General features: G+C 45.3%; 1 protein-coding gene across 1 annotated transcript in view; it reads right to left on the bottom strand.

Annotated features, from left to right (window-relative positions):
- rbm47 (RNA binding motif protein 47) overlaps positions 1–13,167 on the bottom strand; it is a 38,235-nt gene that overhangs the window by 22,207 nt on the left and 2,861 nt on the right. The gene's annotated exons all lie outside the window — the stretch shown is intronic.

A 13,167-nucleotide genomic window follows, 5' to 3' on the forward strand; every position in this document is an offset into this window, starting at 1 on the left:
TGTGCAATCCTTGGAAAGTGCTGATTCTAAAGATACCTTTCTTTTTGTTCTACAATGAGTATTTCTCGAGTTTTAAGTGAGCATACAAACCTCTCGCTTTATATATATATATACATATAAATATATGTATATACACTACCGTTCAAAAGTTTGGGATCACCCAAACAATTTCGTGTTTTCCATGAAAAGTCACACTTATTCACCACCATATGTTGTGAAATGAATAGAAAATAGAGTCAAGACATTGACAAGGTTAGAAATAATGATTTGTATTTGAAATAAGATTTTTTTTACATCAAACTTTGCTTTCGTCAAAGAATCCTCCATTTGCAGCAATTACAGCATTGCAGACCTTTGGCATTCTAGCTGTTAATTTGTTGAGGTAATCTGGAGAAATTGCACCCCACGCTTCCAGAAGCAGCTCCCACAAGTTGGATTGGTTGGATGGGCACTTCTTTGAGCAGATTGAGTTTCTGGAGCATCACATTTGTGGGGTCAATTAAACGCTCAAAATGGCCAGAAAAAGAGAACTTTCATCTGAAACTCGACAGTCTATTCTTGTTCTTAGAAATGAAGGCTATTCCATGCGAGAAATTGCTAAGAAATTGAAGATTTCCTACACCGGTGTGTACTACTCCCTTCAGAGGACAGCACAAACAGGCTCTAACAGGTACTATTTAATGAAGATGCCAGTTGGGGACCTGTGAGGCGTCTGTTTCTCAAACTAGAGACTCTAATGTACTTATCTTCTTGCTCAGTTGTGCAACGCGGCCTCCCACTTCTTTTTCTACTCTGGTTAGAGCCTGTTTGTGCTGTCCTCTGAAGGGAGTAGTACACACCGGTGTAGGAAATCTTCAATTTCTTAGCAATTTCTCGCATGGAATAGCCTTCATTTCTAAGAACAAGAATAGACTGTCGAGTTTCAGATGAAAGTTCTCTTTTTCTGGCCATTTTGAGCGTTTAATTGACCCCACAAATGTGATGCTCCAGAAACTCAATCTGCTCAAAGAAGTGCCCATCCAACCAATCCAACTTGTGGGAGCTGCTTCTGGAAGCGTGGGGTGCAATTTCTCCAGATTACCTCAACAAATTAACAGCTAGAATGCCAAAGGTCTGCAATGCTGTAATTGCTGCAAATGGAGGATTCTTTGACGAAAGCAAAGTTTGATGTAAAAAAAATCTTATTTCAAATACAAATCATTATTTCTAACCTTGTCAATGTCTTGACTCTATTTTCTATTCATTTCACAACATATGGTGGTGAATAAGTGTGACTTTTCATGGAAAACACAAAATTGTTTGGGTGATCCCAAACTTTTGAACGGTAGTGTATATATACATATATACACACACACACACATATATATAATATGCTTATGTACATACACATGTATATACATACATACATTTCTTTCACAGATTCGGCCGTTTACCCTTAGAATATACTCAGGTACACCAAGAACTTTATTAGAGACTCTTGTATATTGAAGGAAAAAAATGAAACTATTCAACATAGTTTAAGAGGGGACCAGAAAAGACGAGTCCCTAGAAATATACTGTAATTGAGGTTATGGTCTGCTTGTGGTGTTTGCATGAATCTGTAATTGAATCTATGATTCCTCTTGAAGAGCGGAATTATTTGAGGATCAATTTTTTTCGTAGTATCTTTACTACAGCAGATTCTGCCATAGCGATATGAACTCTCAGCTGAAGCTGATTGGAAAAGTCCAACACTGATCCCGCTGCTAAAAAGGCAAAAACAAAGTAGTTCACGGTTGAGGCAGCTGACAAGTGCAAGGACACCATGTTTTTCACTGGCTGCATACGTGTGGGTTAAAAATCCCCTTGTCAGCTGGTGATAACTTTAATAGAACCCGATAAAGGACACATAAAGTAGATTAAACCCACCACATTCCTAAGATATTTGTCAAAATCACAAAGTGAAGTGATGAATGGAATGGAAAGGAGAGCATGGCCACAACTGTGTGGTAGTGTACATAACCTTGAAGAACCCAAAAGGAAGACAGACCACAATACCCTTATCAGATGGGGTACCTTTATTTTCAAATGTGAGTGAGTGTGTGTGTGTGTGTTCACTCGCGTGCAATTGCCATTGTATAGGTAACACATTAACCAATGACTCTGTTAATGAAGGACATGCAATCACTGATTCTCCTTTTTCCTTCCAGACCCCCCCCCCACACACACACACGCACACAGTTCAAAGTTTGTAGACAGAGACATGCACTGCCTTCAAGCAGGATATAATGGGGGTGGACTGAAGGCCATGCAAGCCCATAAAACCACTCTAAAGGTGGGGCAAGGAAGGATTAGATGATCTGAATGACTTTATGACTTACATGTTGTATCACACACACACGCACACGCACACGCACACACACACACACACACTCAAACATACAAGCCAACATGAACGATCACACACACACACACACACACACACACACACACACACACACACACACACACACACAATAGCATCCATTTCTGTACTTGGTGAATGACGGCAGCCATAATAGTGGAAAGAAACGGACATCTACAAGAAAAGACTGACAGCTTGAGTGATAAAAGACATGTGAGGCCTTCATATGTAAGAGGAGGAGTGCAGTGATGATAGCCATCAGCCCAGTGCCAACAGAGACAGAGATACACTGGGAAAACGGGCCCCGCAGGTCTGGGGTGACTCCATACACAGCTTTAGAGGGCAACAAACAAGGAGTTTTACAATGATCATGGGCAGAGAGAGGGCCAGGGAGGGGAACAGATCTAACAAGGCCAGTCAGTGGCATGTGTCACCAAAAGGAATGGGGGCACTTTTCTGGTTAGCTCAGAAGAAGGGCGTAGGGCTCTGATGATCCTGTAGCAATGTCAGCATGTGTGTTTGATGAAACCAGGCAGAAAGTATCAGGTGACTGAAAACTAATTTTGCAATTTTTCACCGGCAAATAAATATGGCAGGCACGCACACACACACACACACACACACACACACACACACACACACACACAGTGTGCCAGTTTCCACTTGTTATCAGCAGAGCTGCACAGTAACCCAGCCTCTCTGTTTTAAGTGATTAAGATCTGGGTCATAGAGGCTTTAACAAGGTGGTTATAAGTCTTTTCAAAACAGACAAAAAGCCCATTCCTTCATTATTTCTGTTTCGGTAACATGCTTATTTGGTTCCAGTGACAACGGTTCTGTTCCTGCCGTACAGCTTGGTACTCTTATGGCAGGGGGGTCCCTACCGAATTTCGGCACGTAGAAGACAAACTACCAAAAGTTGCCTGTGAAATCAGACAACAGTTATTCCTAAAGTTTATTTTTGAAAATAATTGTCCCTTTCTTCTTTCACCTCAATCATTGACCTGAAAGGTAAATGGAAGGAGATTTAAGGGAGTGGCAGTTTTATTGAATTTTAACTTGCAATCAATTACTGGGAGTAATAGTGAAGACAAAGATAAAAACGCAAATGAATTAAGTGCAATCTAATAAATTAAGTTTAATTTAAAAACGAGTGATGGCTTATGATAGGGCAAAAAAATTATCTAAACTTGTTAAACCATTCAAACATGCTTTCTCTAAAAATGTACTTTTCTTTGCCAATATTGTCTTTTCAGGTAATGACTTTGCACAAAATATTTACATTAATTTGACATGTTTGGTTCCTCACTACTGAGATAAACAAATTCTCGCCATTTTATATGAGAATGATCTGTTGAATCTCCGTATGTCGGTGTATGCAGACGTATAGAACAAAATGCTTTTTTATAATCAAAATGCTCTATGAAAGGAAGGATCACAGCTTTGTGTGTGTGTGTGTGTGTGTGTGTGTGTGTGTGTGTGTGTGTGTGTAAACGGTTGTCTGAGCCTCCCAAGTGTCAAAGGTCTTCCTCAGTTGCCCTCCTCTTACATTAACCATGAACATCTCTTTAACACTCACACCATCCTGCCCCCTCTCCCTTTGTCTATGTCTCCATCCACTCTCTCTGCTCATCACTGATGTCACATCATCACCTCTTATCTTCCTCGAATGCCCATCACTATTTATCACTTGTGTCTCTGTGAAACGAAGCGCTTGATCGGTCCTGACAGTCATAAAGCAGAATTGCTCGGAAAAAAACAGGGGTTTTCAGGGCATTTGTGATTCATATCCAGAAACAGTTTTGCCTCTTAATTACCCCCTTGTAGCACCTCCTCACCCTGTTGATCCACAGCGTCTACAGGCCTTCTGATCTGCGTCCCCAGGGAGGGAGCGCATTCCTCAGTGTATTACCTGTGCCCGCGCATGCACGCACGCACGCACGCACGCACGCACGCACACACACACACACACACATGCACAAACGAATAGAGACACAAAAACGCTATCAGCTACACTCACCGGCCACTTTATTAGGCACACCTGTCCAACTGCTCGTTAACGCAAATTTCTAATCAGCCAATCACATGGCAGCAACTCAATGCATTTAGGCATGTAGACATGGTCAAGACGATCTGCTGCAGTTCAAACCGAGCATCAGAATGGGGAAGAAAGGTGATTTAAGTGACTTTGAACGTGGCATGGTTGTTGGTGCCAGACGGGCTGGTCTGAGTATTTCAGAAACTGCTGATGTACTGGGATTTTCACGCACAACCATCTCTAGGGTTTACAGAGAATGGTCCGAAAAAGAGAAAATATCCAGTGAGCGGCAGTTCTGTGGGCGAAAATGCCTTGTTGATGCCAGAGGTCAGAGGAGAATGGCCAGACTGGTTCAAGCTGATAGAAAGGCAACAGTAACTCAAATAACCACTCATTACAACCGAGGTATGCAGAAGAGCATCTCTGAACGCACAACACGTCGAACCTTGAGGCAGATGGGCTACAGCAGCAGAAGACCACACCGGGTGCCACTCCTGTCAGCTAAGAACAGGAAACTGAGGCTACAGTTCGCACAGGCTCGCCAAAATTGGACAATAGAAGATTGGAAAAACGTTGCCTGGTCTGATGAGTCTCGATTTCTGCTGCAACATTCGGATGGTAGGGTCAGAATTTGGCGTCAACAACATGAAAGCATGGATCCATCCTGCCTTGTATCAACGGTTCAGGCTGGTGGTGGTGGTGTAATGGTGTGGGGGATATTTTCTTGGCACACTTTGGGCCCCTTAGTACCAATTGAGCATCGTGTCAATGCCACAGCCTACCTGAGTATTGTTGCTGACCATGTCCATCCCTTTATGACCACAGTGTTCCCATCTTCTGATGGCTACTTCCAGCAGGATAACACGCCATGTCATAAAGCTCGAATCATCTCAGACTGGTTTCTTGAACATGACAATGAGTTCACTGTACTCAAATGGCCTCCACAGTCACCAGATCTCAATCCAATAGAGCACCTTTGGGATGTGGTGGACCGGGAGATTCGCATCATGGATGTGCAGCCGACAAATCTGCAGCAACTGCGTGATGCTATCATGTCAATATGGACCAAACTCTCTGAGGAATGTTTCCAGTACCTTGTTGAATCTATGCCATGAAGGATTAAGGCAGTTCTGAAGGCAAAAGGGGGTCCAACCTGGTACTAGCAAGGTGTACCTAATAAAGTGGCCAGTGAGTGTATATTGAACTCCCACATATAGACAACATGTCCACCCCCCCCCTTCCTTACTACCATCACATACACATGCGGGCACAAATAAAGATGTACATGCACATGTGACACAAACTCCCACACACTTAAGTCCCGATAGGGAAACGGCTAGGTCTGTTCTGTTGTAGTATTTCCTTATCCATCGTCAAGGGCAGGATTAATTTCCCTTAACTAAAGTCCCTCACTGGCCTCAGCATTCCTTAGTGTCGCTCTTATGATTAAACACTAATGACTCAGCACAAATTAGACTCTCCTTTCAGCCTACACACACACACACACACACACACACACACACACACACACACACACACACACACACACACACACACACACATAAAGGACCTCTCTTTGTCAACTGTGACATTTTCTTTCTCCCTGGTAATAGAAGTTTCCCTTTTTCTCCCAGACTTTGGTCAGCTGACACTGACCACTAATCATGTGACTTGTCACTGACCAATCGCAGAGCGTGGGCTGTATCCGTGGGCGATACGAATTCTGCCAAGGTCAAGGAGATAGGGAAGGACAGAAAGAAAATAGAAGAGGTGAAGGAGCAAAGCACACACACACACACACACACACACACACACACACACACACACACAAAATAAGGAGATGACCCACCACGAGCAAACCAAGAAACAAATGGGGGAGTGGGAGAAAGAAAGAAAAATAAAGAAACAAACAAACAAACAAACAAACAAACAAAACAAACAAACAAAGACTTTGACTTTAAAAAAAAACAACTTTAACACAATGTCACATATCTAAAGCAGCTTTGAAACAAAGACACAAAGAAACAGACAGGAATAACTGAGAAAGAAAGAAGGGATGAAAGAAAAAGAGGTTGTCCCTCTTACTACTTTTGACCACGCTCCAGCTCTCTTGTGAATGGTCGATAACCTCTGACCTCTGTAATGTCCGTACAGATGTTGTCGCTCTTAAATCTTACAAACAACAGTATGACAATAATTTGCCAGTGTCCAGGTATGGGTGGCTGAAGAGAAGAGAACACAACAGACACATTTTGTTGTGGTTATACCGCCCCGAGCTGCCTCCCCGCACGTTCAAGCCACTCCCCCAGCTCGGACGTGCCGGAAACATCCGAGCGCTCGGCTCGCGCTCTGAGGAGACGAGCGCTGCGCTGCACCAGGTGTTTGCCATCATCCATCAAGCACACCTGCGGCAATCAGGCAGCCCTGTACAAGAAGCCTCCCAGAACACCACTCCGTGCTTCGACGTACTGAATCCTCCGGTAAAGCTCTGACAAGCCCTCCAGCGTTCCTTGCCCTCTTGCAATTCTGTTTGTTACCCAGTGTCTTATATTCGTGTCTCTCTGTTTCCTCCCAAGACTCTCCCTCCACGACTTCCCGCGTCTCCCTCGTCCCCAGCGACCTTCACGTTTTTCCCCGGACCTCTCCAGCGATCTCCCCCCGTGTCCCTCTACCTAGACCCCTCCTTTCGGACTCGACTTCCCGGATGTCGGACCCGGACTTCCTCGTACAACCCCTTTTGGATCACGGACTGGACTTGCTTGCCAGGTGCACGCACATTATTCAACACCTCCTTGTCATTTACATACCGCACCACACATAGGCTAAAAACACTCACACATCCCACTAATAGAACGTTTTTTGCACCATACATGCCCCCCCCCACTCTATTCCATTTGTTATCTCCCCTCCTTGTTATTCCCCTCCCCCAATAAAACCGCCTTTTGGATTTTGAACTGTCATCCTGTGTCTGTCTGCCTTGGGTTTCGCCACACGGGTCGGGTTCTGGTGCGTGAGCATAATACGTTTCCTCTGATTAGGATGAACCAGAGCACATAACGCACCCGCAGCTTACATTGGAAAAAGACTCAGAATTGGCTTTTAAATTGGAATAAGTGACATGTCAGGTTAAAGCATGCGATATGTAACTTCAGATGGATCTCTCCTGTTCCCGAATCGTCTTCCCTGAGCTGGTAGCCCAACCAGTACGCCCAGCGATTACACAATACAGCATACACAATAAAAGAACCAGACCACATCAAGCATCACCGGTTTGTTTCACAGTTGCATGTGACGGAACAGTCATCAGCACTCAAATTACACCTGCAATTTTTATACCACTTAGTTTCCTGGAAGGAAAAAATCTCTGTCTCTGTTCCACACGCACGCACACACAGAAACCAGGAAACAGAAGGAAAAGTACAGCCAGCAGATAGCTGAATGAAAAGCTGACGGACTTTAAGGCTGGTCGACTCAAGCTGACAGCCAACAGCACATCTAGAGGCTGGCCAAGAGTGGCCAAGGCCACCCCCAATAAAATGCCTGACCACCCCTGTTGCAGCCTTGGCGTCTAAAGTAAAAAATAAAATAAGTGATTTTGTTTTAGTGGTCAAAAAGCAGTTGATAACCTTTTTGATCTCTGATCAGCATTCCTGCACTACTTTCAAGAGACTTTAAGATTATAGGGCCTGAGCATAGCTTGTTTCCAGATACTTCGTTACTCCACCATACAGCTGTATGCAAAGGCAGGAACTACCCTACAGCAAGAAGGGAGACTGCAAAGACGACTCGAGCTCAATGTTTTCAAATTTTTATGACTTCAAAACGGGCTAGTTGTTCTACTATATCCAAACAGCCACTTGTATTTATATTGACATGATGTCTCGTCATCTTAATTGCGCAGCTATATAAGCTGCAGTTGTAAGGAAAATAGCCCATGTTTTGAAAAATAATTTAAGGGCCATCAACCAAAACTCACTGGCGCCTATCTTGCCATCCCTTTCTGAATTTTCCACTGGTGCTGCTGTCAACCTCCTAGCGTAGGGTGACCAAATTTTCGAAATCCCAAACCGGGACCCTAAAAAGTGTACCGCACGTATACATGCACGCGCACATGCATATGCACGTGTCTCACAAGCTTGTCTGTCTCGCCGGACATGATGCACTGAAGGATTTTTATCCCCTCCCACCAAAAAAAGACAGGCTAGAGTAGCTGGGACTCAGGACACCCAGCTTGAAACTGGGACAATCCCGGACAAACCGGGACGTCTGGTCACCCTAGCCTAGTGACAGACCCACTGCAGGCAGTCTCTGAATTGTTTTTTTTATATATAATGAAAATCCACCTGTGAAGTCTTAGCAGAGCTGAATCAGCACACCTGTTACATCATCAATGACTGGATGAGACTGTGTTCACAATGGGGGGGGGGGGTGCGCGATGACAGAAAAAGATAAGCCTGTTTGTATTTGCATGTGTGTGTGTGTGTGTGTGTGTATGTGTGGCTACTCTGTGTCAGTTTTGTGAATGGGATCACGGAGCCAGTCTCGCTGACCCATGGAACATTGCATTCCGGCTTGGCGGGGGCCAAGGTGGGAGTGTGTGCGCATGTGTGTGTGTGTGTGTGGGGGGGGGGGGCTTAGAGTGTGCGCGTGTGTGTGTGTGGGGGGGGGCTTAGATAGACTACTCTGGATACACTGTGGTAGTTTCTGTACTGACCCACCCACCCCTCCCTCCCACCTCCCCAATCATCTCCACCTCTTCTCTCCAACCAACTCCGACCCCCAATCTCAAAACACACCCGAGTCAGAATCCTCCCGACACACAAACACCCATACAAAAATCCACAAATCTCCACACATGAAAAAGCGCGAGCACATACACACCTCAATACGCATGAAAAAAAACCTCACACACACACACACACACACACACACACACACACACACACACACTGCATGCCCCTTGATCTACCGTGGAGACAACCAAGCCATTGTGTGCACATCAACAGGTATGCGGAGAAGAGCCGATTTTGAGAGCAAGCAGCTGAAATGTGCCGGTGTGTGCAAGTGAGCTCACACACTTGTTTTCCATCTCTTTACCGCCATCTCCTCATTCGAAGCAACAAAACAAAACAAAACGAACTACCAAAGGGAGGCAAGAACAGGAAGAGAGGCAGAGGAGGGTCAGGAGGAAACTGGAGGTGAAATGAAGCATTATAATAGCATTAGTCTATGAGCCCGAGCAGGGCGGATGGAGGGATCGAGAAAGAAAGGGAGGGAGTAGGGGCAGACGTGGGGGCGGGGGGGGGGGGGTAGCAGAGGACGGGGATGAGAGGGTTCGTTGGTGTCCCCAAGGGGAGGGGAAGAATGCTGCAGCCACGGAGAGGTCCAAGGTTGAGCAGTGGCGAAGGGTAAGAGGAGGGTTGATTGAGACGTGGCCATGGTTCACTGTACCTGCAAAGGCCGTGGATGCCGTTGTTGACACTCACAAGTTTAGTCACATTTTTTTGCCCTTTCTTTAAAAAAAACAAAACAAAAAACAAAAAAACAGACGGATTTAAATTAAATAGGTTATGTGAAATGAATAAATAAAACCAAAACCAAAACCAAAACGGTGCCTGTCCTAAAAGTAGCATAACTGGTTTACGTGCTCTGCTTTTCCCCCTGCTCTCCCTCCGTTAAAGTATTTCAAAACAACCTGCTTCCGTCTCACTTTTGCTGTTTCACCGGCCTGATGTGTATCCCTCCAATCACACCAACACCTCTCCTCACACTCTTTTCTAGTGCAATCATAGAATAGAGATGCAGAAAGAAGGGAGGAAATGAAGGAGAGAGAGAGACAGAGAGGCACAGAGAGAGAAAGAGACAGCTAAAGAGGAAGAATGTAGCCATTGTGCTTTCCAGGTATGTGTGTTTGTGACAAGTAGAGAGAGAGCGAGGGGGGGGAAGAGAGGGGGGGGAGGAAGAGAGTGCGCAAGCTAGAGAGAGGGAGAGAGCGCGAGAGAGCGAGGGGGGAGAGGGAGAGAGCGAGCAAGCTAGAGAGAGGGAGAGAGCATGAGAATGAGAGAGAGAGAACAATTGAGCGAGAGGGAGCAAGAGAGGGAGAGAGAGGGAGAGCAAGAGGGAGCGAGAGCGAGAGGGAGCGAGAGAGGGCGATCAGATCTTATTACAGGTGTTTCATAAACAACACAATGGTGCTAACAGGTTCTCTGCTCCCTCTGTCTCTCCCTCTCTTGCTGCTTTCTCTTTCTCTCTCAGCGCCATCGGCCTTATGTTTTACAGCTTTAGGCCTGCAGTGCTGGATTAGGCTTATGCCTTTTCCTTACACCCACACGTACACACACACACACACACACACACACACACACACGCACACACGCACATGCGCACACACAAACACTGCTGAAATCTCAGCTTCCCCATAAGAAGCATGAGATGATCATGTGACATTCATGTGACAGCACTGCAAGTGCGTTTGTGTGTCTGGCTCGACAACATTTATGTTATTTCTCCTCTCATATTCATGTGAGATTGGTTTATTAGCGTTCATAAACCGTGCAGTCCAAACACATGAATGTTTACAGGATTTCACTTCTCCACACACCACCATCTGTTAGCTGCTCTGTCCCGGGTGTCAACATTCTCTCTGCCCTTTACAGGGGGCCCCAGTACCAGCATCACCACCAGTAGCAGCACCAGTACCAGCACCAGCACCAGCACAGCCATCAGGCCTACATCACAACAACGGTAGGAGTGCAGAAGATACAGATCAAGTGTAAGGATTTGAGTGGCCTGTAAGGACTCACGGAGGGCAAGAGGGTGGCGGAGTGAACACAGCGAGCATTAGACAGGGGATAAGAGATGAGATATAGAAAAAGATGGCGCTATGGACACCTGGGCCCAGAAACCATACTATAAACTCCCAATTCCTTCCAAATGTGTGTGTGTGTGTGTGTGTGTGTGTGTGTGTGTGTGTGTGTGTAGGGTGTCAGTAGACATCACAAGGTTAAAATGTTTATGATGAAGATGACATTTAAATCTCTAACCAATTAAAATTGGTTGTTTTCCTAGTAGATCAGCCCAATGAATGTTTACATTTGCACAAGACAGGGCACATAGGGAAGATAATTAATGAGCGAATATCATGCATAGACGGCCAATTATTTTTGGGACGTGTGTGTGTGTGTGTGTGTGTGTCTAGGGGAGATAAAATTGCAGTGGGCCCACAGATTAAGGGGTGACTTCTATGTCCCGGTTGTCAAAACTACAAAACCAAACACTCAGGACTGTTTTATTATCAGCTTGCACTGTACAGCAAGCTTTACTGGGGATCCCCTGGGTTCAGACAGCCAGTGGCAGGTAACCCACCGGTGACCTCTGCCGTTATTTACCTTTATCTGTTGGGAAGGATGGTGCGTGTGTGTGTGTGTTTAAATGTGCTTGTGCTGGCGTGTGTGTAGAGCTCATTCTAAGGCCATCGGGCAAAAGAAATGTCTGATAACAGTGTGGAAATGTCAGCTGATGAAGTGATGGGAGGACAGGCCATCAGAAAGACACGATGTAGGAGATACAGAGATACGCCATTCTTTGTGAAATGTGTGACTGTCCTGGCTGCTTTCTCGCAGGGTGATAAAGTGAGGCGAAAGATAGGCATCATTCTGAAAACTGGTTTAACTCTGTGCCACTGTCTTCTCTGACAGCTTCCTTACTGACACCCGAGAGGGAGAGACAGGTATGTGGGTGTGTGTGTGCGTGCGTGTGTGTGTGTGTGTGTGTGTGTGTGTGTGTTTATGTGTTTTCTGTGGGGAGTCCATTATGCAAGGTAGCTTTGGGTCGGGCTAAACTGTATATAAAGCGTGTGGCTACGGTCTGATGCACTTTAGGACAAACGCACACACGCACACACCTTTAACTAAGAAGTATCGACAGTTAGTAAAGGGAGGAACAGTCCTGTCACCTGAAGCAAGGGGAACAACACAACCTTACAAACAAAAAACAAACAAAAAAACACACACACACACTTTGAATCACAACCAACTATTTGCTACATCAAATCGTTCTTGTACACAACTACGTCATGTCCCTTGTTAAGCGGATAAATAAAACACTGCAGGTAATGTTCAGCCTGGATGTCAGAGTAGCGTTTGGCCAGCGGCGTTATTCTGATGGCCATACATGGACCTTTCTCTCATTTCCTGTGATCAATGCATGAGCAGTAGTATAAGGGGGGGGGGTGTAAAGGAGGTGTATAGGGGGGTGTATAGGGGGTATATAGGGGGGTGTATAAGGGGGTAGGACTAGAAAAGTTCTCAACTTCTTCTCACCCCTTTTGAACATGATCAGTATTATTTGAGTTGCTTATTTTTACAAGTTCTGGAAACTACGGATCTTGGCCATCTCGGCAAATCAACAGCCTTTCTGCGGCTGACCGACCGACCAACCCAACAGAACGTTAAGCCCTCATCATCTGGGAGCCCAGCTAAGGCTGCATAAGTCTCATTGTGTTCTTCCTATGAGGGGAAACAAAAGAGGAACGTCTTGGCAAGTGAAGAAAATGGCGCTCTTCGTTTAGACGAGTTTAGATATTTTGTGACGCGATTGTTGTTTTTAGAACAGCAGTGTTGCTTATATCTGGTGAAGGGTGCCGAGTCTTGTGAGGACTCCAGATGAACTCTGGGCCATTTCCTGATTGCTGGTATTGGAGGGACAGCTGTTCTGGAGAAATCAGCTTGATTTTAACCTTTATAAA

The sequence above is a fragment of the Lampris incognitus genome, chromosome 5 (genome assembly GCF_029633865.1).
Source record: "Lampris incognitus isolate fLamInc1 chromosome 5, fLamInc1.hap2, whole genome shotgun sequence".
In the NCBI taxonomy this organism is placed as follows: domain Eukaryota; kingdom Metazoa; phylum Chordata; class Actinopteri; order Lampriformes; family Lampridae; genus Lampris; species Lampris incognitus.